The sequence below is a fragment of the Hemitrygon akajei genome, chromosome 11 (genome assembly GCF_048418815.1).
Source record: "Hemitrygon akajei chromosome 11, sHemAka1.3, whole genome shotgun sequence".
NCBI classification, from domain to species: Eukaryota; Metazoa; Chordata; class Chondrichthyes; order Myliobatiformes; family Dasyatidae; genus Hemitrygon; species Hemitrygon akajei.
This window is the reverse complement of record NC_133134.1, coordinates 162,738,592-162,764,549: the sequence shown is the minus strand read 5'-3', so window position 1 is coordinate 162,764,549 and position 25,958 is coordinate 162,738,592. Positions and strand designations below refer to the sequence as shown.

Genomic DNA, 25,958 nt, shown 5'->3' with positions numbered 1-25,958 from the left:
TGTGGCATGCATAGTCAAAGCAGTCAGAAGATGCTACTGTCAGAAAGAGATCTAACCTTAGAACGGGCATTGACCATTGCAATGTCATTAGAGACTGCAGCAAAGGATGCAGCAGAACTACAGAAAAGGAGGTCAGAATGTGGAATGCACAAATGTTCCTGAATGGTGCAAAAAGCCAAAGATGTTAATGATGTGGCAAATCCTCCCATGATGCAAATGACTGTTGGTTCAAAGAAAAGGTCTGCAGAAAGAGTCACAGACAAGGTCACATAGGCTACGTCCACACTAGACCGGATAATTTTGAAAATGCTGGTTTCACGTAAAAACGATAGGCGTCCACACTATGTGTTTTTGAAAATATCTCTATCCACATTGAAACAGAGATTTCAGCGAATCTCCTCTTCCTGTGCATGCACAGGACACATCTACCGAAAACAAGCGACGTGTTTGGTGTTGAATCTCGCCATAAAAGTGGGCATTTGTGTAGTTACATACTAGAAAAACTTAAAACGACGGGCAGCTGTTGGCCCTTGTGCAGGAAAATTTAAAACTAAAAAAAACAAATACTGGTTCACAGACAGATTGACCCGGCTGACGATGAACATTGAAAAACTGACTAACTCTGTTGCATTAATAAAGCACCTTGTTAAATGTATAAAACATGTCTGCATCAGTGTTATCTTGTATTTCCATACAATGTTACATTAGGCTGTTACACATCTATTGTCAGAGAAGTACTTGCATAAATAGGTAAACCACCTTCATACAAGCAAGGACAGAAAACAGGGCAAAGTGAGTACAGTATACTTATTTATTCAGTAAGTTATGGGTCAAAGTATTTGGTGAGTACATTTCTAACTCTTCTGGCTTCAGTCTCTTTGCTGTCTGTTCTGAAATTGTTAGGTTGCGTTCAAGAAAACAATGAAATGGTGCACTGCCGTCTGACAGCGTTTTCAGAAGTCTCCGGTTACTCCGTCCACACTGATCTGCCCGAGCAAAGTTTTCAAAAATACCCACCTTGGAAAGCGCTTCTGAAAAGCTCCAGTTTGGGGGGATGAAAACGCCGTTTTAGTGTGGACTGAGGGTAAAATCGAAGAGAAAGAGCTTTGGTTACGGATTTATCCGGCGTAGTGTGGATGTAACCATAGAGAGAGTATGCAAGGCAGACAAAAAGCACATCTGAATGAAACATCTCAAACACAAAACTAAGCAAATACATAAAGTTACTGAATGGCAAACAGATTCAGACAGTGTAGAGTTTGACAAAGGTCAACTGTCATACCTAGAACTGCATAGTATAACTGACACAGATTACATAATAATTAGGATCACAATAGATGTGTCCAATGTAAATCTGAAAATGGAGCTGGACACAGGCTCCACTTTGTCCATGATTCCAGAGGCTGACTACAACAGATTGTTTTCTAAGATACCATTAGAGAAGACCTCAGAGATGCTAAAGACTTACACAGGTGAAAAAGTGTCTCCCAAAGCCAAATTAAAGGTGAATATGACATATGGAGGCCACACACAGCAGTTAGAGCTTTATGTATTAAAAAGTGGAACACCAGCACATTTCAGATATGAATGGTTGAGAAAAACCCAACTTGACCAGCACTCAATCAAATCTCTCAGTGTGGCATTAACAGGCAACTGCAGACCAAGTGGTAGCACTAGCCAGAGACTGGCACAGCAGGTTAACGCTAGAAAGAAGATATTTGAGAAGGGAATAGATAAACACATTGAAGGCTTGGCCAAAAGCTGTTTGGGATGCCAAAAAGTTCAAAATGCACCCCCATGAGCAGAGTTACACCCGTGGGAGTAGCCATCGTGGCAAAGGGTACATATTGACTTTACTGGGCCATTCATGGCCTCCATGTTTCCGAATGCCGTGGATGTTCATTCAAAGTGGTCGGAGGTTATACCAATGAAGTCAACCACCTCAGCAAAGACTGTCTCCGGTATGAGGACTACCTTCACCAGAAACGGCTTTACCCAGACAAATTGTGATTGACGATGGACCACAATACATGTCTAAAGAGTTCTGACTGTTCATGATGGAAAATGGCATCAGACATTTCAAGTCGGCTCCTCACCACCCAGCAATAAAGGATTAGCTGAAAGGTTTATCCAAACCTTCAAGAAGTCCATTAAATTGATGGACAAGGAAGAGATTTCTCTACAGCGCAAGGTGGACAGCTTCCTTTTTGTGTTTCACAACTCTGTTCATGCAACGACAAATCAAACACAGTAATGCCGTTCATGAACAGGAATCTGAGATCTTGCATAATGTCATGAAATCCCACCTGCGGAGGGAGGTGCAGAATAAACAGTCCAGCCAGTTGCCAAGAGAAGACAAGACGACATCTGGTAGGACAGCTACAGGACCTGGATCACTGATGTACTCAGTGGACGTTGGAGATCAGACATGGAGACGTCCCGTGGAGCCGATACTGGATGCTCAACCGAAGGACACACTTGAGTTGACTGCATCCAACAGACGGACACATTACAGTCACCGTGACTGATTGTGTCACTGACACGGGAAGCCAAAAATGTTGTCCTAGACAAGACACCTGCCAAACCCGATGCCACTCCGCAGGCCAGAGGTGTGATCCTGAAAGGGGAAGAGCGCCACCCGGAAGATCGAATCAGTGAAGTTAGTTATTGTCTGATATTGTGAAAGCATGTTTAAAAGGGAATATGGGTTTAATAAAGGGAAATTGAATGTTTTGGACATATACAGTTTTATGTTGCATTAATCTAAAGAAGGAGGAATAATGTATGGATCTATTTCTTTTACAGCAATGTCCCCCTAGCACTAGGTATTGATCTGTTGTCTGCACATACACTGTTGTTTACGTACGCGCATTGTCTCTCTCTCTCTCTCTCATTACGATGTGAATTCCCTCATTACAACAGGCTCCGGGACAGCTTCTTCCACCAGGCCATCAGACTGATGAACACACGCTGATTTGAGTGTACTCTATATTACATTGACTGTTCTATTTATTATAAATTACTATGATTGCACATTACACATTTAGACGGAGACGTAACATAAAGCTTTTTACTCCTCACGTATGTGAAGGATGTAAGAAATAAAGTCAATTCAATTCAATTCAATACACCAGCACCCACGTGTGTGCTTTTATTTAATTGTATGTAAAGTTGTGCAGACACAACAATTGGTTTATTATTATTATTGTCATAGGTACTGGTGAAAAGCCTGTCATGCAGACAGTTCATACAGATCAAATCATTACGCAGTGCGTTGAGGTAGAACACAGCAAAAATAATAAGAATCAAATCTGGTTTATTTTCACCGACATATGTCATGAAATTTGATGATTTTGTGACAGCTGTACAGTGCAACACAAAGTAAATTACTATGTTACAATCAAAATAAATAGTGCAAAAGTGCTCATAGGTTCATTGACGGTTCAGAGATCTGATGGCGGGGGAAGAGACTGTTCCTAAAATATAGAGTGTGAGTCCTCAGGCTCCTGTACCTTCTCCCTGATGGCAATAATGAGAAGAATCAGAATCAGGTTTGCAAGGAGTAATAGAAGAGCAGATTATTATTTAAATGGTGAAGGATTTGCAGCATGCTGTTGTGCAGAGGGACTTGGGAGTGCTTGTTCATGAATCCACAAAAAGTTGGCTTGCAGGTATAACAGGTTATTAAGAAGGCAAATGGAATGTTGGCCTTCATTGCTCGAGGGATTGAATTCAAGAGCAGGGAGGTCATGCTGCAACTATACAGGGTACTGGTGAGGCCGCACCTGGAGTACTGTGTGCAGTTCTGGTCTCCAGAATATACTGGCTTTGAAGGCAGTGCAGAGGAGGTTCACTAGATTGATTCCAGAGATGAAGGGGTTAACCTATGAGGAGAGATTGAGTCACCTGGGACTATACTCTCTGGAATTCAGAAGAATGTGAAGGGATCTTATAGAAACATACAAAATTTTGAAAGGGATAGATAAGATAGAAGTAGGAAAGTTGTTTCCATTGGTAGGTGAGGCTAGAACTAGGGGACATTGCCTCAAGATTCAGGGGAGGAGATTTAGGATGGAGATGAGGAGAAACTGTTTTTCCCAGAGAGTGATGAATCTGTGGAATTCTCTGCCCAGGGAAACAGTTGAGGCTTCCTCACTAAATATATTTAAGAAACAGTTAGATAGGTTTTTACATAGTAGGGGAATTAAGGGTTATGGGGAAAAGGCAGGTAGATGGAGCTGAGTTTACGGACAGATCAGCCATGATCTTATTGAATGGCGGGGCAGGCTCGATGGGCCGGATGGCCTACTCCTGCTCCTATTTCTTATGTTCTTATTATCACCAGCATGTGACATGAAATTTGTTAACTTAGCAGCAGCAGTTCAATGCAATAGATAATCTAGCAGAGAAATAATATTAATAGTAAATAAAATAATAATAATAATAAATAAACAAGTAAATCAATTACATATATTGAAAAGATTTTAAAAATTGCAAAAACAGAAATACTGTATATTAAAAAAAAGTGAGGTAGTGTCCAAAGATTCAACGTCCATTTAGGAATCGGAAGGCAGAGGGGAAGAAGCTGTTCCTGAATCACTGAGTGTGTGCCTTCAGGCTTCTTTACCTCCTCCCTGATGGTAACAGTGAGAAAAGGGCATGTCCTGGGTGCTGGAAGTCCTTAATAATGGACGCTGCCTTTCTCAGACACCGCTCCCTAAAGATGTCCTGGGTACTTTGTAGGCTAGTACCCAAGATGGAGCTGACTAGATTTACAACCTTCTGCAGCTTCTTTCGGTCCTGTGCAGTAGCCCCTCCATACCAGACAGTGATGTAGCCTGTCAGAATGCTCTCCACGGTACAACTATAGAAGTTTTTGAGTGTATTTGTTGACATGCCAAATCTCTTCAAACTCCTGATAAAGTATAGCTGCTGTCTTGCCTTCTTTATAACTACATCGATATGTTGGGACCAGGTTAGAATCTCAGAGATCTTGACACCCAGGAACTTGAAGCTGCTCACTCTCTCCACTTCTGATCCCTCTATGAGGATTGGTATGTGTTCCTTGTCTTACCTCTCCTGAAGTCCACAATCAGCTCTTTTGTCTTACTGATGTTGAGTGCCAGGTTGTTGCTGCAACACCACTCCACTAGTTGGCATATCTCACTCCTGTATGCCCTCTCGTCACCACCTGAGATTCTACCAACAATGGTTGTATTGTCAGCAAATTTATAGATGGTATTTGAGCTATGCCTAGACACACAGTCATGTGTATACAGAGAGTAGAGCAGCAGGCTAAGCACACACCCCTGAGGTGCACCAGAGTTGATCATCAGCGAGGAGGATATGTTATCACCAATCCGCACAGATTGTGGTTTTCCGGTTAGGAAGTTGAGGACCAATTGCAGAGGGAGGTACAGAGGCCCAAGTTCTGCAACTTCTCAACCAGGATTGTGGGAATGATGGTATTAAATGCTGAACTATAGCCGATGGACAGCATTCTGGCGTAGGTGTTTGTGTTATCCAGCTGGTCTAAAGCCGTGTAGTGAGCCACTAAGATTGCATCTGCCGTTGACCTATTGTGGCGATGGGCAAATTGCAATGGGTCCAGGTCCTTGCTGAGGCAGGAGTTCAGTCTAGTCATGACCAACCTCTCAAAGCATTTCATCACTGTCGATGTGAGTGCTACCGGGCGATAGTCATTAAGGCAGCTCACATTATTCTTCTTAGGCACTGGTATGATTGTTGCCTTTAGTTGTTGCCAACTCCCGCTAGTTGTTTGGCACAGGTTTTCAGAGCCTTACCAGGTACTCCATCGGGACCTTCCACCTTGCGAGGGTTCACTCTCTTTAAAGACAGTTTAACATCTCTCTGAGACGGAGATCACAGGGTCATCAGGTGCAGCAGGGATCTTCACAGCTGTCATTATATTCAACCTTTCAAAGCGTCCATTGAAGGCATTGAGTTCATCTGGTAGTGAATCATCGCTGCCATTCATACTATTGGGTTTCGCTTTGTAGGCAGTAATGTCTTGCAGACCCTGCCAGAATTGCCGTACATCCGATGTTGCCTCCAACCTCATTTGAAATTATCTCTTTGCCCTTGAAATAACCCTCCACAAGTCATATCTGGTTTTCTGGTACAGGGCTGGGTTGCCAGACTTGAATGCTACAGATCTAGCCTTCAGCAGACGACATACCTCCTGGTTCATCCACGGCTTTTGGTTTGGGAATGGACAGTAAGTCTTTGCACGCACACTCTCATCCACACAGGCTTTAATGAAGTTGGTAACAACTATAGCATACTTATCCAGGTTCGAAGATAAATCCCTGAATACAGTCCAGTCCACCGATTCAAGATAGATAGATAGATACTTTATTCATCCCCATGGGGAAATTCAACTTTTTTCCAATGTCCCATACACTTGTTGTAGTAAAACTAATTACATACAATACTTAACTCAGTAAAAAAAATATGATATGCATCTAAATCACCATCTCAAAAAGCATTAATAATAGCTTTAAAAAGTTCTTAAGTCCTGGCGGTAGAATTGTAAAGCCTAATGGCATTGGGGAGTATTGACCTCTTCATCCTGTCTGAGGAGCATTGCATCGATAGTAACCTGTCGCTGAAACTGCTTCTCTGTCTCTGGATGGTGCTATGTAGAGGATGTTCAGAGTTATCCATAATTGACCGTAGCCTACTCAGCGCCCTTCGCTCAGCTACCGATGTTAAACTCTCCAGTACTTTGCCCACGACAGAGCCCGCCTTCCTTACCAGCTTATTAAGACGTGAGGCGTCCCTCTTCTTAATGCTTCCTCCCCAACACGCCACCACAAAGAAGAGGGCGCTCTCCACAACTGACCTATAGAACATCTTCAGCATCTCACTACAGACATTGAATGACGCCAACCTTCTTAGGAAGTACATTCGACTCTGTGCCTTCCTGCACAAGGCATCTGTGTTGGCAGTCCAGTCTAGCTTCTCGTCTAACTGTACTCCCAGATACTTGTAGGTCTTAACCTGCTCCACACATTCTCCATTAATGATCACTGGCTCCATATGAGGCCTAGATCTCCTAAAGTCCACCACCATCTCCTTGGTCTTGGTGATATTGAGACGCAGGTAGTTTGAGTTGCACCATATCACAAAGTCCTGTATCAGTTTCCTATACTCCTCCTCCTGTCCATTCCTGACACACCCCACTATGGCCGTGTCATCAGCGAACTTCTGCACATGGCAGGACTCCGAGTTATATTGGAAGTCTGATGTGTACAGGGTGAACAGGACCGGAGAGAGTACGGTTCCCTGCGGCGCCCCTGTGCTGCTGACCACCGTGTCAGACCTACAGTCTCCCAACCGCACATACTGAGGTCTATCTGTCAAGTAGTCCACTATCCAATCCACCATGTGAGAGTCTACTCCCATCTCCGTTAGTTTGTGCCTTAAGATCTTGGGCTGGATCAAAGTAGTCCTGTAGGCACTCCTGTGCTTCCCTTGTCCGTACCTTCTTGGTCCTCACTGCTGGTGCTGCAGTCTTCAGTCTCTGCCTGTACTCAGGAGTAGAAGTACAGCCAGGTGATCAGACTTCCTGAAGTGATGACATGTTCTGGGTGATAAAGGTCCTTAATTATGATCAAATAATAACACTGCAGAATAAAATGTAACTGAACAAAGAACACTACCACAAAGTAGCAGCCCTTTGACCCAAGATAATGTAACCTACCCTAAAATCAATCTAACCCTTCCCTCCTACTTAGCCCTCTATTTTTCTTTCATCCTTGTGCCTAAGAGTCTCTTAAATGTTCTTAATGTATCTACCACTACCATCACCCCTAACAGGGTGTTCCACAACCCGCAACTTTCTCAAACGTGCTCCAATTTCCTGTATTAGCCATTTCTGCCCTGGGAATAAATCTCTGGCTGTTCAATCTATCGTTGCCTTTTATTATCTTGTAATCAGAATCAGAATCAGGTTTAATATCACTGGCGTGTGTCGTGAATTTTTTTTAGTTTACATTGCAATACGTAATACAATAAGAGGTATGTCCTCATCAGGGAATTAGAGGTGGAGGAGGTCAGCAACTTTAAACTTCTCTGTGTTATCATTTCAGACGGTACCTCTACTTTCTTAGAACTTTGCAAAGATTCGGCAAGTCATCTAAAACTTTGACAGACTTCCATAGATGTGCAGTGCAGTGTATGCTGACTGATTGCTTCATGGCCTGGTATGGAAACACCAATGCCTTATGGAAAAGCCCACAAAAAGTAGTGTATACGGGCCAGTCCATCACGGGTTAAGCCCTCCCCACCACTGAGCACCTCTACATGGAGTATTACCACAGGAAGGCAGCATCCATCATCAGGGACCCCCATCAACCAGGCCATGCTCCCTTCTCACTGCTGCCATCAGGAAGAAGGTACAAGAGCCTCAGGACTCACACCACCAGGATCTGGAATAGCTATCACCCCTCAACCATCAGGCTCTTGAACTAGAGGGGATAACTTCATTCAACTTCACTTGCCCCATCGCTGAACTGTTCCCACAACCAATGTGACTCACGTTCAAGGACTCTTCATCACATGTTCTCAAAATTTATTGCTTATTTATTTATTACTATTTCTTTTGCTTTTGTTTGTCTCCTGACAAACCGTGTTAGGGAACTGGAGCTGGAGCTGGATGAACTTCGGATCATTCAGGAGGCGGAGGCAGAAATAGACAGGAGTTTCAGGGAGATAGTCACCCCTAGGAGTCAGGAGACAGGTAGCTGGGTGACTGTCAGGAGAGGGAAGGGGAGTAGACAGGAAGAGCAGAGCACCCCTGTGGCCGATCCCATCAACAATAAGTATACCGTTTTGGATACTGTTGGTGGGGACGACCTACCAGGGACAAGTTGCAGTGGTCACGTCTCTGGCACCGAGACTGGACCCTCAGCTCAGAAGGGAAGGACGGAAAAGAGGAGAGCAGTAGTGATAGGGGATTCGATAGTTAGGGGGGCAGATAGGAGGTTCTGTGGAAGAAGTCGAGAATCCCGGATGTTCTGTGGCCTCCCTGGTGCCAGGGTCCGCGATATCTCGGATCGAGTTCTCAGTATTCTCAAGAGGGAGGGTGAACAGCCGGATGTCGTGGTCCATGTAGGGACCAATGACGTGGGTAGGAAGAGTGAGGAGGTCCTGAAAGGTAAGTTTAGGGAGCCAGGTGCCAAGTTAAAGGACAGGACCTCCAGGATAGCAATCTCAGGATTGCTACCAGTGCCCCATGAAGGTGGGTTTAGAAATAGTAAGATAGTGCAGATCAACACGTGGCTGAAGACATGGTGCAGGAGGGAGAGCTTCAGATTTATAGATAATTGGGCAGTTTTCCAGGCAAGGTGGGACCTGTTCTGGTGGGACTGTTTATATCTGAACTAGAGGGGGACAAATATTCTTGCAGGTAGGTTTGCTAGAGAGGCTCCAGTGGATTTAAACTAGATATGAGAGGGGAGGGGAACCAGAGTGTAGGAACAGATTTATGGGAGAAGGAAGAAAAAGAAGACAGTAAAGTTCTTTGTACTGTTAGAGATAAACAGAGAGGAAGAGGTGGAGAATTTCTTAAATGCATTTATTTTAATGCTAGGAGCATTGTAAGAAAGGTGGATGAGCTTAGAGCATGGATTGATACCTGGAAATATGATGTTGTAGCTATTAGTGAAACATGATTGCAGGAGGGGTGTGATTGGCAACTAAATATTCCTGGATTTTGTTGCTTCAGGTGTGATAGAATTGTAGGGACAAGAGGGGGAGGTGTTGCATTGCTTGTCAGAGAAAATATTACAGCGGTGCTCTGGTAGGATAGATTAGAGGGCTCGTCTAGGGAGACCATTTGGGTGGAATTGAGGAATGGGAAAGGGATAGTAACACTTATAGGGGTGTATTATAGGCCACCTAATGGGGAGCGAGAATTGGAGGAGCAAATTTGCAAGGAGATAGCAGATATTTGTAGTAAGCACAGGGTTTTGATTGTGGGAGATTTTAATTTTCCATACATAGACTGGGAAGCCCATACTGTAAAAGGGATGGATGGTTTGGAGTTTGTAAAATGTGTACAGGATAGTTTTTTGCAGCAATACATAGAGGTACTGACTAGAGAAGGGGCAGAGTTGGATCTTCTGTTAGGGAATGAATTAGTGATCAGGGAATGAAATCAGGTGAAGGAGGTATGTGTTGGGGAGCACTTCGGGTCCAGTGATCACAATGCTATTAGTTTCAATATAATTATGGAGAAGGATGGGACTGGACCCAGGGTTGAGATTGTTGATTGGAGAAAGGCTAACTTTGAGGAGATGCGAAAAGATTTAGAAGGAGTGGATTGGGACAATTTGTTTTATGAGAAGGATGTAATAGAGAAATGGAGGTCATTTAAAGGTGAAATTTTGAGGGTAGAGAATCTTTATGTTCCTGTTAGGTTGAAAGGACAGGTTAAAAGTTTGAGAGAGCCATGGTTTTCAGTGGATATTGGAAACTTGGTTAGGAAAAAGAGAGATATCTACAATAAATATAGGCAGCATGGAGTAAATGAGGTGCTCGAGGAATATAAAGAAAGTAAGAAGAATCTTAAGAAAGAAATTAGAAAAGCTAAAAGAAGATATGAGGTTGCTTTGGCAAGTAAGGTGAAAATAAATCCAAAGGGTTTCTACAGTTATATTAATAGCAAAAGGATAGTGAGGGATAAGATTGGTCCCTTAGAGAATCCGAGTGGACAGCTATGTGTGGAGCCGGAAGAGATGGGGGAGATTTTGAATAATTTCTTTTCTTCGGTATTCACGAAGGAGTAGGATATTGAATTGTGTAAGGTAAGGGAAACAAGTAGGGAAGTTATGGAAACTATGACAATTAAAGAGGAGAAAGTACTGGTGCTTTTAAGGAATATAAAAGTAGATAAATCTCTGAGTCCTGACAGGATATTCCCTAGGACCTTGAGGGAAGTTGGTGTAGAAATAGCAGGGGCTCTGACAGAAATATTTCAAATGTCATTAGAGATGGGGATGGTGCCAGAGGATTGGCATATTGCTCATGTGGTTCCATTGTTTAAGAAGGGTTCTAAGAGTAAACCTAGAAATTATAGGCCTGTCAGTTTGACGTCAGTGGTGGGTAAATTAATGGAAAGTATTCTTAGAGATGGTATATATAATTATCTGGATAGACAGAGTCTGATTAGGAACAGTCAACATGGATTTGTGCATGGAAGGTCATGTTTGACAAATCTTATTGAATTTTTTGAAGAAGTTACGAGGAATGTTGACGAGGGTAAAGCAGTGGATGTTGTCTATATGGACTTGAGTAAGGCCTTTGACAAGGTTCCACATGGAAGGTTAGTTAGGAAGGTTCAATCATTAGGTATTAATATTGAAGCAGTAAAACAGTGGCTGGATGGGAGATGTCAGAGAGTAGTGGTGGATAACTGTTTGTCAGGTTGGAGGCCTGTGACTAGTGGTGTGCCTCAGGGATCTGTACTGGGTCCAATGTTGTTTGTCATATACTTTAATGATCTGGATGATGGGGTGGTAAATTGGATTAGTAAGTATACAGATGATAGGTAGGTGGCATTGTGGATAATGAAGTAGGTTTTCAAAGCTTGCAGGGAGATTTAGGCCAGTTAGAAGAGTGGGCTGAACGATGGCAGATGGAGTTTAATGCTGATAAGTGTGAGGTGCTACATTTTGGTAGGAATAATCAAAATAGGACATACATGGTAAATGGTAGGGCATTGAAGAATGCAGTAGAACAGAGTGATCTAGGAATAATGGTGCATAGTTCCCTGAAGGTAGAATCTCATGTGGATAGGGTGGTGAAGAAAGCTTTTGGTATGTTGGCCTTTATAAATCAGAGCATTGAGTATAGGAGTTGGGATGTAATGTTAAAATTGTACAAGGCATTGGTAAGACCGAATTTGGAGTATTGTGTACAGTTCTGGTCACCAAATTATAGGAAAGATGTCAACAAAATAGAGAGAGGACAGAGAAGATTTAGTAGAATGTTACCTGGGTTTCAGCACCTAAGTTACAGGGAAAGGTTGAACAAGTTAGGTCTTTATTCTTTGGAGTGTAGAAGGTTGAGGGGGGACTTGATAGAGGTATTTAAAATTATGAGGGGAATAGATAGAGTAGACGTGGATAGGCTTTTTCCATTGAGAGTAGGGGAGATTCAAACAAGAGGACATGAGTTGAGAGTTAGGGGGCAAAAGTTTAAGGGTAATACGAGGGGGAATTTCTTTACTCAGAGAGTGGTAGCTGTGTGGAACGAACTTCCAGTAGAAGTGGTAGAGGCAGGTTCGATATTGTCATTTAAAGTAAAATTGGAAAGGTATATGGACAGGAAAGGAATGGAGGGTTATGGGCTGAGTGCAGGTCGGTGGGACTAGGTGAGAGTAAGCATTCGGCACTGACTAGAAGGGCCAAGATGGCCTGTTTCCGTGTTGTAATTGTTATATGGTTATATGGTTTCCTGCTTTTTCTATTTGTAGTTTGTTGTCTTTTTCACACTTGTTGGTGGGGCCTTTCATTGAATCTATTTTGTTTTTTGAGTATGCCCGAAAGAAAATGAATCTCAAGGTGATGTATATGTACTTTGATGGTAAACTTACCTTGAATTTTGAATTTGAAAAGGCTGGAGGAACTCAGCAGACCAGGCTGCATTTATAGAAAGGAACAAAGAGTCAACATTTCAGCCCTGATGAAGGTTCTTTACCCAAAACATCGACTCTGTAATCCTCTCCATAGATGCTGCCTGACCTGCTGAGCTCCTCCAGCATTTCATGTGTGTCATGTCAGTATTGTAAGAAGTGGTTTAGAGTGTCTGCAGTGCACTGCAGTGACAGGGTTAATTTGAATGGTGGATCAGAATACTGTCTGGCGGAAGAAACTTTTGAGGTGGGGTGAAGCTTTTGTTTTAGTAGCCCTACAACGCTTTCCAAAAGGGAGATTTAGGAAAAGGCAGTTTGCTGAGTGGGTAGTGTCTACATTGGGTTTTCGTGTCCATTTCTTTATCCTGGACACATACATGTCCTGCAGCGATGGTAGACTACAAATCTTTTCTGCTGATCTGACAATTTGCTGTAATTTTCAGATATCGTGTGAGGATCCTGCACCAAACCAGACAGTAATGGCTGACGTGAGGAAGCTCTCTGTGATAACTGTGTAGAATTGTATCAGCATGTTCTGGGAAGATGGAATTTTGCATTCAATTCCACATTTTTTAAAAACGTAAACTTTTTATGTAAGTAAAAAGTTACCTCAGCAAGTGTGCTCCACACAAAATGCTGGAAGAACTCAGCAGGACAGGCAGCATCAATGGAGAGGAATAAAACATCAGTCCACCATACACCACAAAAAGAGGAGGGTTGGGCATGGGGCTAGCAACCCCATCCTATAAGCCCAGAGCGACAGAAACTCCACCAGAGGCTCCAAACATCTCAACCCTGGGAGAGAGGAAGGATACAGCAAGAAAATGGGCTACACCTGGAGGCAACATGAAAGACAGGCCCAGGACAGAGGACCCTGGCAAACTGCTAATGGTGGCCTGTGCTCCAGTAGGGTTGAAGGCCTTAGGAAGTAATAGATTTAGGCTGAGACCATTCATCGGGACACCAGGTCCTGATGAAGGCTCTCAGCCTGAAAAGTTGACTGGTTTTCCTCTCCATGGACGCTGTCTGACCTGCTGTGTTCCTCCAGCATTCTGTGTGTGTTACTCTGGATTTGCAGCATCTGCCAAACCTCTTGTGTTTACAAATATACTGGTGGGGTGAGCAGATAGAGCTGATGCTGCATTGTACTTTCAGTTAACTAGGAAGCAATGCAGTCGCACAAGACCCGGATCCCTTCATTTTACTGCAGAGATTTTAATTGCAAGATAAACTCTCCAGCATCCGCCACATATCCCCCAGCATCTCTTTATTTCACTCCTCCTTCAACTCATTTATCCTTTCATTCATTCATTATGTGTAGTGTCCTATGATGTGGACGATAATGATCCTTCCATGACTATGATTGTTCTTGGCAAATTTTTCTACAGAAGTGGTTTGCCATTGCCTTCTTCTGGGCAGTATCTTTACCAGATGGGTGACCCCAGCCGTTATCAATACTCTTCAGAGATTGTCTGCCTGGTTTCAGTGGTCACATAACCAGGACTTGTGATATGCACCAGCTGCTCATACGACCATCCACCACCTACTCCCATGGCTTCATAGAACCATAGAACACTACAGCACAGTACAGGCCCTTCAGCCCTCCATGTTGTGCCGACCCATATAATCCTTAAAAAAAAACTACTAAACCCACACAACCCCATAACACTCCATTTTTCTTTCATCCATGTGCCTGTCCAAGAGGCTCTTAAATACCCCTAATGTTTTAGCCTCCACCACCATCCCTGGCAAGTCATTCCAGGCACTCACAACCCTCTGTGTAAAAAAACTTACCCCTGATGTCTCCCCTAAACTCCCCTCCCTTAATTTTGTACATATGCCTTCTGGTGTTTGCTATTGTGCCCTGGGAAACAGGTACTGTCTATCCACTCTATCTATGCCTCTCATAATCTTGTAGACCTCTGTCAAGTCCCCTCTCATTCTTCTACACTCCAAAAAGAAAAGTCCCAGCTCTGCTAACCTTGCTTCTTATGACTTATTCCCCAAACCAGGCAACATCTCAGTAAATCTCCTCTGCACCCTCTCCATAGCTTCCACATCCTTCCTATAATGAGGTGGCCAGAATTGAACACAATACTCTAAGTGCATAAGTATTTCATGTGACACTGATCAGGGGAGTTGCTAGGCAGGTGCTACACCTTGCCCAAAGATGATCTGGGGGCCAGTGAAGGGAAGGGGTGCCTTACACATTCTCCGGTAAAGACCCCGCCACCCACCTCCTTCAATATTCCCTTTAAAGCTCACTCCCTGTCCTGACATCTCCCGAGGGGACCCAGTTTCATATTATGCCTGGGGACATTTTACTGTCTTTCATTCACTATGTAGGTGCAAGATTTTTTGCATTACTGAAAAGTCTCTGACACACACAATTTCCAGGTTCCGACGACAACGTGTGTAAAGAATGGCAAACCTAATGAAATTTAACATTATTTCCCCTCTTCATCCACGGTTACGAACCGGCATAAACCAGTACTCTGAACAATGGCCACTAACAGGAAAACCAAACACCAAAGCAGGCGCAGATTTCCATTGTAGATAAGTTATCAGAGTTTCCTACCTGCAAAAAGAAATCAGCATTAAAAATCCTGCGCCCGTAGCTCAGAGTAAATTGTGATCGAGCTCCCAACCTATTCTGTTCCGGTACTCAAGGGCATACCTCCAAAGCTCAGTTCCGAGCACTGCCTTGTACAACACTCTCCCACCCCCCACCCCCAGTATGTTGCACTTTGGTCTTCCTTCTACAGCCAGTCCCACTCTGATCTGAATAAGGTGTGTTTTATGAGCAGAGATGCCTTTGTCTTCATCTCCTATTTGCACACACTATAAATCAAACTGTTTTATTTGAAACAATTGTGAATGAATTGCTTGTGAAGTGTGAATGAATCCCAAGGTTGCACATGGTGACATAAATGTACTTTAACAATAAATTTACTTTGAACTTTGAACTTCGGTGAACAGCAAAAACTCCGAAGGCTTTAACGTGCAAACCCCGACAATGAAGTTCCGACTTCATAGTTCAAGCATCAGACTTCTGCCTAAAAAACTGGAATCCAGCTAACCATTTGATATTTTAAATGACATAGGTAGTTTAGGATCTAGTGCTTTAAACGTTTTTGAATTATCAGATAACTGAGATTCAGTAACTTTTAACACTTGTCAGTATCCTGTTGAATTCGCCCAGTTTACTGTTGATCAGTAGCTCCCTCTACTGCTCAAAGAGAGGACGTGCAATTATTTAGGCCGCAGTAGAATGCATTATTACAATAAATATAAAATTATTTAATTTCATTAAATATTTATAAAACAATTAATTTTATTCAACTTAAATAATTACTAAAATAAAAATTATGTTTATGTATACTAAACATAAATACAGCAACAATTGCGGGCTGCCCCTGCACATCCTCTGACTTATGTTGGCCATTGACTCAAAATAACACATTTCATTGTACACGTGACAAATAATCTTTACATTATTATAATAAAACACTAACAATTCGGATGATTTAGGATATTGATGGGTCCGGGATTGGCAGATTATCAGGGCTACTTGAAGGGATGGATAGGGCTATGGTCCAGATGCAAGAGACGCTAGGCAGAATAATATTTCAGCATGGACTGGATGGGCCAAAGGGACTGCTTACGTGCTTTAGTACTTTGTTATGTTCATTAATACCTCAATGTTCGACATCAGATGACAGGAGTTTGATTGCTCCTACTGTACAACTGCACATTTTTTCTCTTGAAAGTGAGTCCATGGGTTGTGGAATCAGTTCAGAGTTGAGGTGAATAATAATGTATTCATTAAGGACTTGTCACAGTATTTATAGAATAGAGAAATCAACAGCACATTTGAGGCCCACCATGTTGTGCCGACCATGCTTATTCCATAAAGTTTATTATGGGTAGTGTTAGGGTGATGAAAGCATTAAGGCAAGTGTACGTAGAGTGAATCAACGTGAGCAGATAGAAATGACAGATGTTTCTAACTTACAGAGAAGTTATAGAAGTTACCTCTACTATCAGATTCTTTCTTCTCCAGCCCTTGCCCTTTCCCACCTATCCCTTTCCAGCTATCCTCATTCCCCTCCCACCATCTTTTATCCTGGGCATCTTCCCCTTTCCTTCTCAGTCTTGAAAAAGGGCCTCGGCACTAAATGTCAATTATCTGTCTGTTTCCATTGGCACTGCCTGACCTGCTGAGTTGCTCCAGCATTGTGTGTGTGTGTTGCTTATAGAGAAATCAGTGTACGGGCAGTACTCAGGAATGCAACTATTACGTAACACATACTCCCCCTGACAGCTGACATCTTCCATTAACCCCACGGCCAGGGAGCTGCCCAGACACGCAGCTAGGATAAATCAAGAAAAATGTGGCATTTGGTTATTTTACAAGACTAGGGCTTCTGAGAGTGAGCACTCCTGCCCTAGAAATCTGAAACTTACCAGTGCCTACATTCCTGCACTCCCTTCAAATTTACCAGTTTCACTAAATAATCTATTATTATCTATAGTATAATATCCAAAAGAAATTAATTAAAGTGAGTGTAGGAGCCATGCATCTGTTCTCTACCCGCTTTGCATTCTGTGTTGATTGATGGGCCTCTCTTTGCAGACTCCAGTTCAGAACTGTGTTACTGTTTGCAAGATGTGCTTTTTTTCTCAGCACATTGGGTGTTTGACGGTTTTATTTTTAATCTGGCTTCTTTTGGGTTGGAGGAACAACACTTTATAATCCAAACTCAGGCTGGAGGAACAACACCTTATATACCGGCTGGGTAACCTCCAACCTGATGGCATGAACATTGACTTCTCTAACTTCCGTTAATGCCCCTCCTCCCCTTCTTACCCCATCCCTGACATATTTGGTTGTTTTTTTTTTCTCTCTCTCTGCCCATCACTCTGCCTGTTCTCCATCTCCCTCTGGTGCTCCTCCCTCCCCTTTCTTTCTCCCGAGACCTCCCATCCCATGATCCTTTCCCTTCGCCAGCTCTGTATCACTTTCGCCAATCACCTTTCCAGCTCTTAGCTTCATCCCACTCCCCTCCGGTCTTCTCCTATCATTTCGCATTTCCCCCTCCCCCCACTACTTTCAAATCTCTTACTATCTTTCCTTTCGGTTAGTCCTGACGAAGGGTCTCGGCCCGAAACGTCGATGGCGCTTCTCCCTATAGATGCTGCCTGGCCTGCTGCATTCCACCAGCATTTTGTATGTGTTGTTTGAATTTCCAGCATCTGCAGATTTCCTCGTGTTTGTTCTTTTGGGTTACTTTGTTTTGTGGCTGCCTGTTAGGATACTTATCTCGGGGTTGTATAATGTAGACATGCTTCGATAATAAATGTACTTTGAACTTAGTGCTGTGTTGATTATGGGGGTTGCCAGCAGTGGCAATTTGATTTGGTTCAAATTGCCCACCACAGTGAGCTAAGGCTTTTCCCTTTGGAGCGAAGGAGGAAGAGAAGTGACATGATTGAGGTATACACGATGATGAGGCATAGTGAGAGTGGATAGCCAGAGACTTCGTCCCAGGGTGGAAATGGCTAACACTAGGGGGCATAATTGTAGTGTGATTGGAGGAAAGCATAGATGGGATGATGTCAGAGTGAAGTTTAGTTTACACTGAGAAGGTGGGTGCGTGGAATGCCCTGCCAGGGGTGGTGGTAGAAGCAGATACAGTCGGGGCATGTAACAGACTATTAGATAGGCACATGAATGGTAGAAAAATGGAGGGTTATATAGGAGGGAAAGGTTAGATTGATCGGAGTAGGTTAAAAGGCTGGTACAACATCACGATCAGAATCAGGTTTATCATCATCAGCATGTGACATGAAATTTGTTAACTGAGCAGCAACAGTTCAATGCAATACTGTGCTGTAATGCACTGTGTTCTAAACTTGTGATTTTAATAATAATTATTAACACTTTTTGTTTAGAGATACAGAACGGTAACAGGCCCTTCCAAACCAACAAGCCCGCACTGCCCCAATTACACCCACCTGACCAATTAACCTGCTAACTTGTATGTCATTGGAAAGTGGGAAGAAAGCGGAGCACCCGGAGGAAATCCCAAATATGAATAGCATTAAATAGTCTGTAAAATCCTAGTCTGACATGACCAGTATGCTGGATTATTGGAGTTTTACCAAATCAACTGATGAAAGATAATCTTTAAACAAACACACATTTCGAGGCAGGAAGTGCTCTCGGGCTGTAAAAGAATGTCTTTATTAAACAAACTTCAAACATACAAAACTTCAAAGTTCAAAAGAAATTTATTATATAAGTACACATATATCACCATACACAACTCTGAGATTCGTTTCTTGCAGACACTCACAGTAAATCCAAGAAACACAATAGGATTAATGAAAGACCACACCCAACAGGACAAACAACCAACGTGCAGAAAACAACAAATTAAGCAAAAACAAAAAGAAAAGAACAAACAAAATAATGCTGATGAATATCGAGAACATAAGATAAAGAGTCCTTGAAAGTGAGTCCATAGGTTGTGGGAACAGTTCAGTGACGAGGTGAGTGAAGTTATCCCCTCTGGGTCAAGAGCCTGATGGTTGAGGGTAGTAACTGTTTCTGAATCTGGTGGTGCATGTGGGTTCTGAGGCTACGCCCACACTAGACCGGATAATTTTGAAAACGCCGGTTTCGCGTAAAAACGATAGGCATTCACACTATGCATTTTTGAAAATACTTCTGTCCACACTGAAACGAAGATTTCGGCAAATCTCCTCCTCCTCCTGCGCATGTGCAGGACACATCTACCAAAAACAAGCGACATGATAGGTGTTGAATCTCACCGTAAAAGTGCGCGTTTGTGTAGTTACAGACTAGAAAAACTTAAAACAACGGACAGCTGTTGGCTCTCACACAGGAGGACTTAAAACTAAAAAAAAACAAATACCAGAGCGTACGGCGGCAACTGACAGGGAGTTCACGTACAGATTGACCTGGCTGACGACGAACATTGAAAAACTGATTCTGTTGCATTAATAAAGCACCTTGTTAAATGTATAAAACATGTCTGCATCAGTGTTATCTTGTATTTCCATACAATGTTACATTAGGCTGTTACACATCTATTGTCAGAGAAGTACTTGCATAAATAGGTAAACCACCTTCATACAAGCAAGAACAGAAAACGCCAGAGTCCAGTATACTTATTTATTCAGTAAGTTATGGGGCAAAGTATTTGGTGAATACATTTCTAACTCTTCTGGCTTCAGTCTCGTTGCCGTCTGTTCTGAAATTGTTAGGTTGTGTTCAAGAAAACAATTAAATGGCGCGCTGCCGTCTGACAGCGTTTTCAGATTTCTCCAGTTACCCCATCCACACTGATCTGCCCAAGCAGCGTTTTCAAAAATATACACCCTGGAAAGTGTTTTTGAAAATCTCCAGTTTCGGGGGACAAAAACGCCGTTTTAGTGTGGACGGAGGGTAAAAACAAAGAGAAAAAGCTTTGGTTACAGATGTATCCTGCATAGTGTGGATGTAGCCTGAGATAGGCCTGTACTGCATTCCTGATGGCAGCAGTGAGAAGAGAGGCTGGATGTTGGGTGGGGGGAGGTCCTGATGGAAGCTGCTATCCTGTGACAGTGCTCCATGTAATTGTGGTGGGGAGGGTTTTACCTGAGATGGACTGAGCTGTAGCCATTTCCCTTTGGAGGCTCTTCCGTTCAAGGGCATTGGTGTTTCCATACCCAGGCCGTGATGTAGCCAATCAACATAATCACCACCACACACCTATAGAAGTTTGTCAAAGTTTCAGATGATATGTCATATCTTTGCAAACCTAAGAAAGTAGAGGTGCTGCTATGCTTTCTTTGTAATAGCACTAATGAGCTAGACCCAGGGCAGATCCTCTTAAATATTAACACCAAGGAATTTAACGTTGCTGCCCCTCGCCACCTCTGATCACCTGATGAGGACCGGCTCATGGACCTCCAGGTTCTTCCTCCTGTAGTCAATAATCATCTCCTTGGTCTTGCTGACATTAAGTAGTTGTTATTGTGGCATCACTCAGCCAGATTTTCAATCTCCCTCCGATACGCTGATTTATCACCAACTTTGATTTGGCCAGTGATGGTGGTGTTGTCAGCAAACGTGTGACTGCCTGGCACACATTCGTAAGTATAAAGTGAGTAGAGCAGGAGGCTAAGCACACAGCCTTGTGGTTCACCTGTGGAGATGTTGTTGCCAATCCAAACTCTCCTGATACATTAACCCTGTCATTTGTGAGGTGTGAAGTGTGAGGTGGTACACTTTGGAAGGACAAATTCCAAGGCAGAGTACAAAGTAAATGACAGGATACTTGGTAGTGAAGAGGGGCAGAGGGATCTGGGGGTACATGTCCACAGATCCCTGAAAGTTGCCTCACAGGTAGATAGGGTAGTTAAGAAAGCTTATGGGGTGTTAGCTTTCATAAATCGAGGGATAGAGTTTAAGAGAGGTGATGTAATGATGCAGCTCTATAAAACTCTAGTTAGGCCACACTTGCAGTACTGTGTCCAGTTCTGGTCGCCTCAGTATAGGAAGGATGTGGAAGCATTGGGAAGGGTACAGAGGAGATTTACCAGGATGCTGCCTGGTTTAGAGAGTATGGATTATGATCAGAGATTAAGGGAGCTAGGGCTTTACTCTTTGGAGAGGAGGATGAGAGGAGACATGATAGAGGTGTACAAGATATTAAGAGGAATAGATGGAGTGGACAGCCAGCACCTCTTCCCCAGGGCACCACTGCTCAGTACAAGAGGACATGGCTTTAAGGTAAGGGGAGGGAAGTTCAAAGGGGATATTGGAGGAAGGTTTTTCACTCAGAGAGTGGTTGGTGCGTGGAATGCACTGCTTGAGTCAGTGGTGGAGGCAGATACACTAGTGAAGTTTAAGAGACTACTAGACAGGTATATGAAGGAATTTAAGGTGGGGGGTGTTATATGGGAGACAGGGTTTGAAGGTCGGCACAACATTGTGGGCCAAAGGGCCTGTAATGTACTGTACTATTCTATGTTATATTTCCGGAATCATTCTCGTGAACTCCTCTGGACCCTCTACAATGCCAGCACATCTTCTTTCAGTTTCCCTTAAGAAACTACTTACCAACAAGTTTTTGGCATGTGTAAGGAAACTGGAGCAATACACAAGAATAGGTCCTGGTGAAGGGTCTCGGCCTGAAACATCAACCATTTATTCCGCTCCGTAGATGCTGACCTTCTGGCAGCTCCTCCAGCATTTTGTACATGTTACTCAAGAATGTATTTGTTGAGAGAACGTTTAAGGTACTGAGATGCTAACTACACTACTTGCTGTGCCGACAGTTGGAATGAACATAAGTTAGTGCTGCCAGATATAAAATTCTCCAGACTAAATACTCATATTGAGCAGAGAGCAATTGACAGATACTTGCTCACATTTTGGTGCAGACCTGATCAGATTGCTGAACAGTAGATGAAGCTGACATTGCCCCAGTATCACAGCTACAGTCAATCGTTACATAACTATGGTCCAAATCATGATTGCAAAATCTTTGTAAACTTTGAAAACTGGTGAATGTATGCTCTTTATCACAGTATTGCATAAGGCATGAAAGATGAAAGTTGTTTGCTTTTGTGCTAGTGGGAGGATGCTGAGGCAGAGAGAAGAAACACGTTAATAAGTTGTTTGCTGCAAAACTTTCACTGACGTTTGTTCAGACCAAATTTTGGGTGCATGCAGAAGTTCTAGTTGCAATAGAAAATGAATAGGGAAGTCGCAACATAGATTCAGGGGGGTGATGTCAGAGCAGACGGGCTACAATTATTAATTAAGAGTTGAATTCCTTCTTTAAAAAACAACTGTTTAATAGAATATCCACAGAACAGGCCACTTGGCCCAACCTGTCTATACTAGCCACTGATACACACAAACCTTTCATGCATAACATATCCTTCTATTGCTTATTCTCTCACCGACACAACTAGGTTTTTCCTTAAATGGCATCTCCATTTTAGTGGCACTTGTAGCAAAACCAATCAACACTAATTTATTTATTTTATTTAGAGATGCAGTCCTTCCAGCCCAACGAGCTCTGCTGCCCAGCAACCCACCTACTTGACCCTAGCCTAATCACAAGGCAGTTTACAATGACCAATTAGTCTACTAACTGGTAGGTCTTTGGACTGTGAGAGGAAATGGGAACACCCAGAGGAAACCTATACGTTCACCGGGAGGACGTACAAACTTTTTAAAGGGAATGCTGGAATTGAACTCCAAACTCGGACACCCTGAACTGTAATAGCGTCGTACTAACCGCTATGTTACCGTGGCAACCAGCCAATAAAAAGCATCTAATATGCTGAAGGGCCATAATTCAGTAGATGTGGATGTTTTGATTGTGGGAAAAGGAAACCAAAACAAGATCTGAATGAAGAATTAATCCAGCTGGAGGAATTTATTTAACATAAGAATATTGGGTTTGCTACAAGTGCCACTGAAATGAAGACACCATTTGAGAAAAAGCTAGTTATGTAGATGAGAGACTAAGAGACAGAAGGATAAGTTCTGTGTGAAAGGAAGTTTGTATGTATCAGAGACTAGTATAGACACTGGGCAGAGTGGCCTGTTTCTGCAGCTCTGCATACTGAATTCCAGCTCACTGAGTTGGCTATACTGAAGCCATCCACTAGTCTCCTTTTCCAGATGTTCCCACATTGTCAGCACAAAACAGCTGGACTTAATGTCCAATCTATGGATATTTACAAAGATGCTTCAAATCTTCAATATTTATTATTTTTCTTTTATATTTACACAGTTTGTCGTCATTTACATGTTGGTTGTTTGTCCATCCTGTTGTGTGAGGTCTTTCTTTGATTCTATGATGGTTCTATATGATTTACTGAGTACGCCTGCAAGAAATGTCAGTGTGGATATGGTGGAGGATTACAAATACCTGGGGATACGAATTGACAATAAACTGGACTGGTCAAAGAACAGAGGCTGTCTACAAGAAGGGGCAGAGCCATCTCTATTTCCTAAGGAGACTGAGGTCCTTTAACATCTGCCGGACAATGCTGAGGATGTTCTACGAGTCTGTGGTGGCCAGTGCTATCATGTTTGCTGTTGTGTGCTGGGGCAGCAGGCTGAGGGTAGCAGACACGAACAGAATCAACAAACTCATTCGTGAGGCCAGTGATGTTGTGGGGGTGAAACTGGACTCTCTGACGGTGGTGTCTGAAAAGAGGATGCTGTCCAAGTTGCATGCCATCTTGGACAATGACTCCCATCCACTCCATAATGTACTGGTTAGGCACAGGAATACATTCAGCGAGAGACTCATTCCACCGAGATGTAACACTGAGCGTCATAGGAAGTCATTCCTGCCTGTGGCCATCAAACTTTACAACTCCTCTCTCGGAGGGTCAGACACCCTGAGCCAGTAGGCTGGTCCTGGACTTATTTCCACTTGGCATGATTAACCTATTTTTATTTAATTATTTATGGTTTTATATTGCTATATTTCTACACTATTATTGGTTGGCGCAGCTGTAACAAAACCCAATTTCCCTCTGACCCCTTGGATGGAAACAGGGGTCACCAGTGCCTTAGCCCTCCTCAGGTCCACCACCTGCTCCTTAGTCTTTTTCACATTAAGCTGCAGATGATTCTGCTCACACCATGTGACAAAGTTTCCCACCGTAGCCCTGTACCCAGCCTCATCTCCCTTGCTGATGCATCCAACTATGGCAGAGTCATCAGAAAACTTCTGAAGATGGCAAGACTCTTAAACAGGTTAAGTCTGAATTATTGACATTGCTTAACTCTGCTGTAGTGGAATTTTATCTTTCCCAGATCGATAAAAATCTAGGTCATTTCAACACTCGTCTTTTTAAAGTATTCTATACTGAGTGGTATTTGATGGATCATATTTAACTAAAACTACATTACACCTGGTTGTGGCAACAAGAACATTAAATGTGCAGTGTCCTTTCGCTGCGGAAATGCGCTTGCCACTCTCAGCAAGGTTTCAGGTGATTCAGCGATAAATCCTGCATCATCGCTGCTGCGACCACTTGCATAAGCAGCCGTTGTTGAAATCAACTGTCCTTCAACTACATCTGATTAAACACCTTATCCCAAATCCTAAAGGCAAACATTCACTAAGGTAATCCTGTAAACCTGCTCTCACTTTTCCTCCCTCAACACCACAGACTTTTTCAAACACTGGAAAGCCAGTTGCTGGAGGAACTCAGCATTGCTCCAACATTTTCTATGTGCTACCACAGATGATCTTATATTTATTTATTGAGCTACAGCGGGGAATCAGTCCTTCAAGCCGCGCTGTCCAGCAACCCCCGATTTAATCCTAGCCTAAACACGGGACAATTTACAATGACCAAGGACATGGAGGAAACCCACGCAGTCACAGGGAGAACGTACAAACCCCTCACAGGGGGTAGCAGGAATTGAACCCGGTTCGCTAATACTGTAAAGTATTGTGCTCACAGTATAGTCACCTGAAAATGACAGAGGTTTGCAAAAGGCACCGAAAATACAATGATGTCATGTTAACATGCAGCATTGCATTTCATTTCCGATGGCAGTCTGTCATCCATGTATTTATTTTTAATTTTTATTTAGAGATACAGCACGTTAACAGGACCATCTGGCCCAATGAACCAGTGCTGCCTAATTCTATCGACCCTCACGTTGGAATGTAGGTGGAAACCAGAGCACCTGAAGTAAATCCACACAGTCACAGGGAGAATATACAAAGCCGTTACAGACACTGGAGGGAATTGAGCCCGGGTAACTGTAACAGCATTACACTAACTGCTTCGCTACTGTGCCACCCATTGAGAATTACAATTAAATGTCCACTCCAATAGCTTAGAAGTACCACGTTTTCTTACTCTTCCTGACTGCTCAAAAGAGCAACTGCGGCACGGTAGTGTAGTGGTTAGCACAACCCTTTACAGTATCAGCGACCCGGGTTCAATTCCTGCTGCCCCCTGTGAGGGGTTTGTACATTCTCCCCCGTGACCCAGTTTCCTCCGGGTCCTTGGTCATTGTAAATTGTCCCGTGATTAGGAGTTTGTACATTCTCTCCGTGACCACTATGTTTCCTCCAGATGATCCGGTTTCCTCCCACAGTCCAAAGATAGGACATTATAAATTGTCCTGTGATTAGGCTAGGCAGTGCGTCTCAAAGGTCTGGAAGGGTCTAGTCCCTGCTGTTCCTCAATAAATAAATGAATAACCAAAACATTTGCAAGGATTAAAGTGCTA

The 25,958-nt window shown here is 43.1% G+C and overlaps 1 protein-coding gene across 1 annotated transcript in view; it reads right to left on the bottom strand.

Annotated features, from left to right (window-relative positions):
• The window catches only part of slc52a3-1 (solute carrier family 52 member 3-1), a 51,694-nt gene extending 36,323 nt beyond the window's left edge, over positions 1–15,371 (bottom strand). Inside the window, exon 1 of the mRNA XM_073062124.1 lies at positions 15,240–15,371. The gene's annotated coding sequence lies outside the window, so the exon portion shown is untranslated. The remainder of the gene's footprint in view (positions 1–15,239) is intronic.
• Between the last annotated feature and the right edge of the window lie 10,587 nt (positions 15,372–25,958).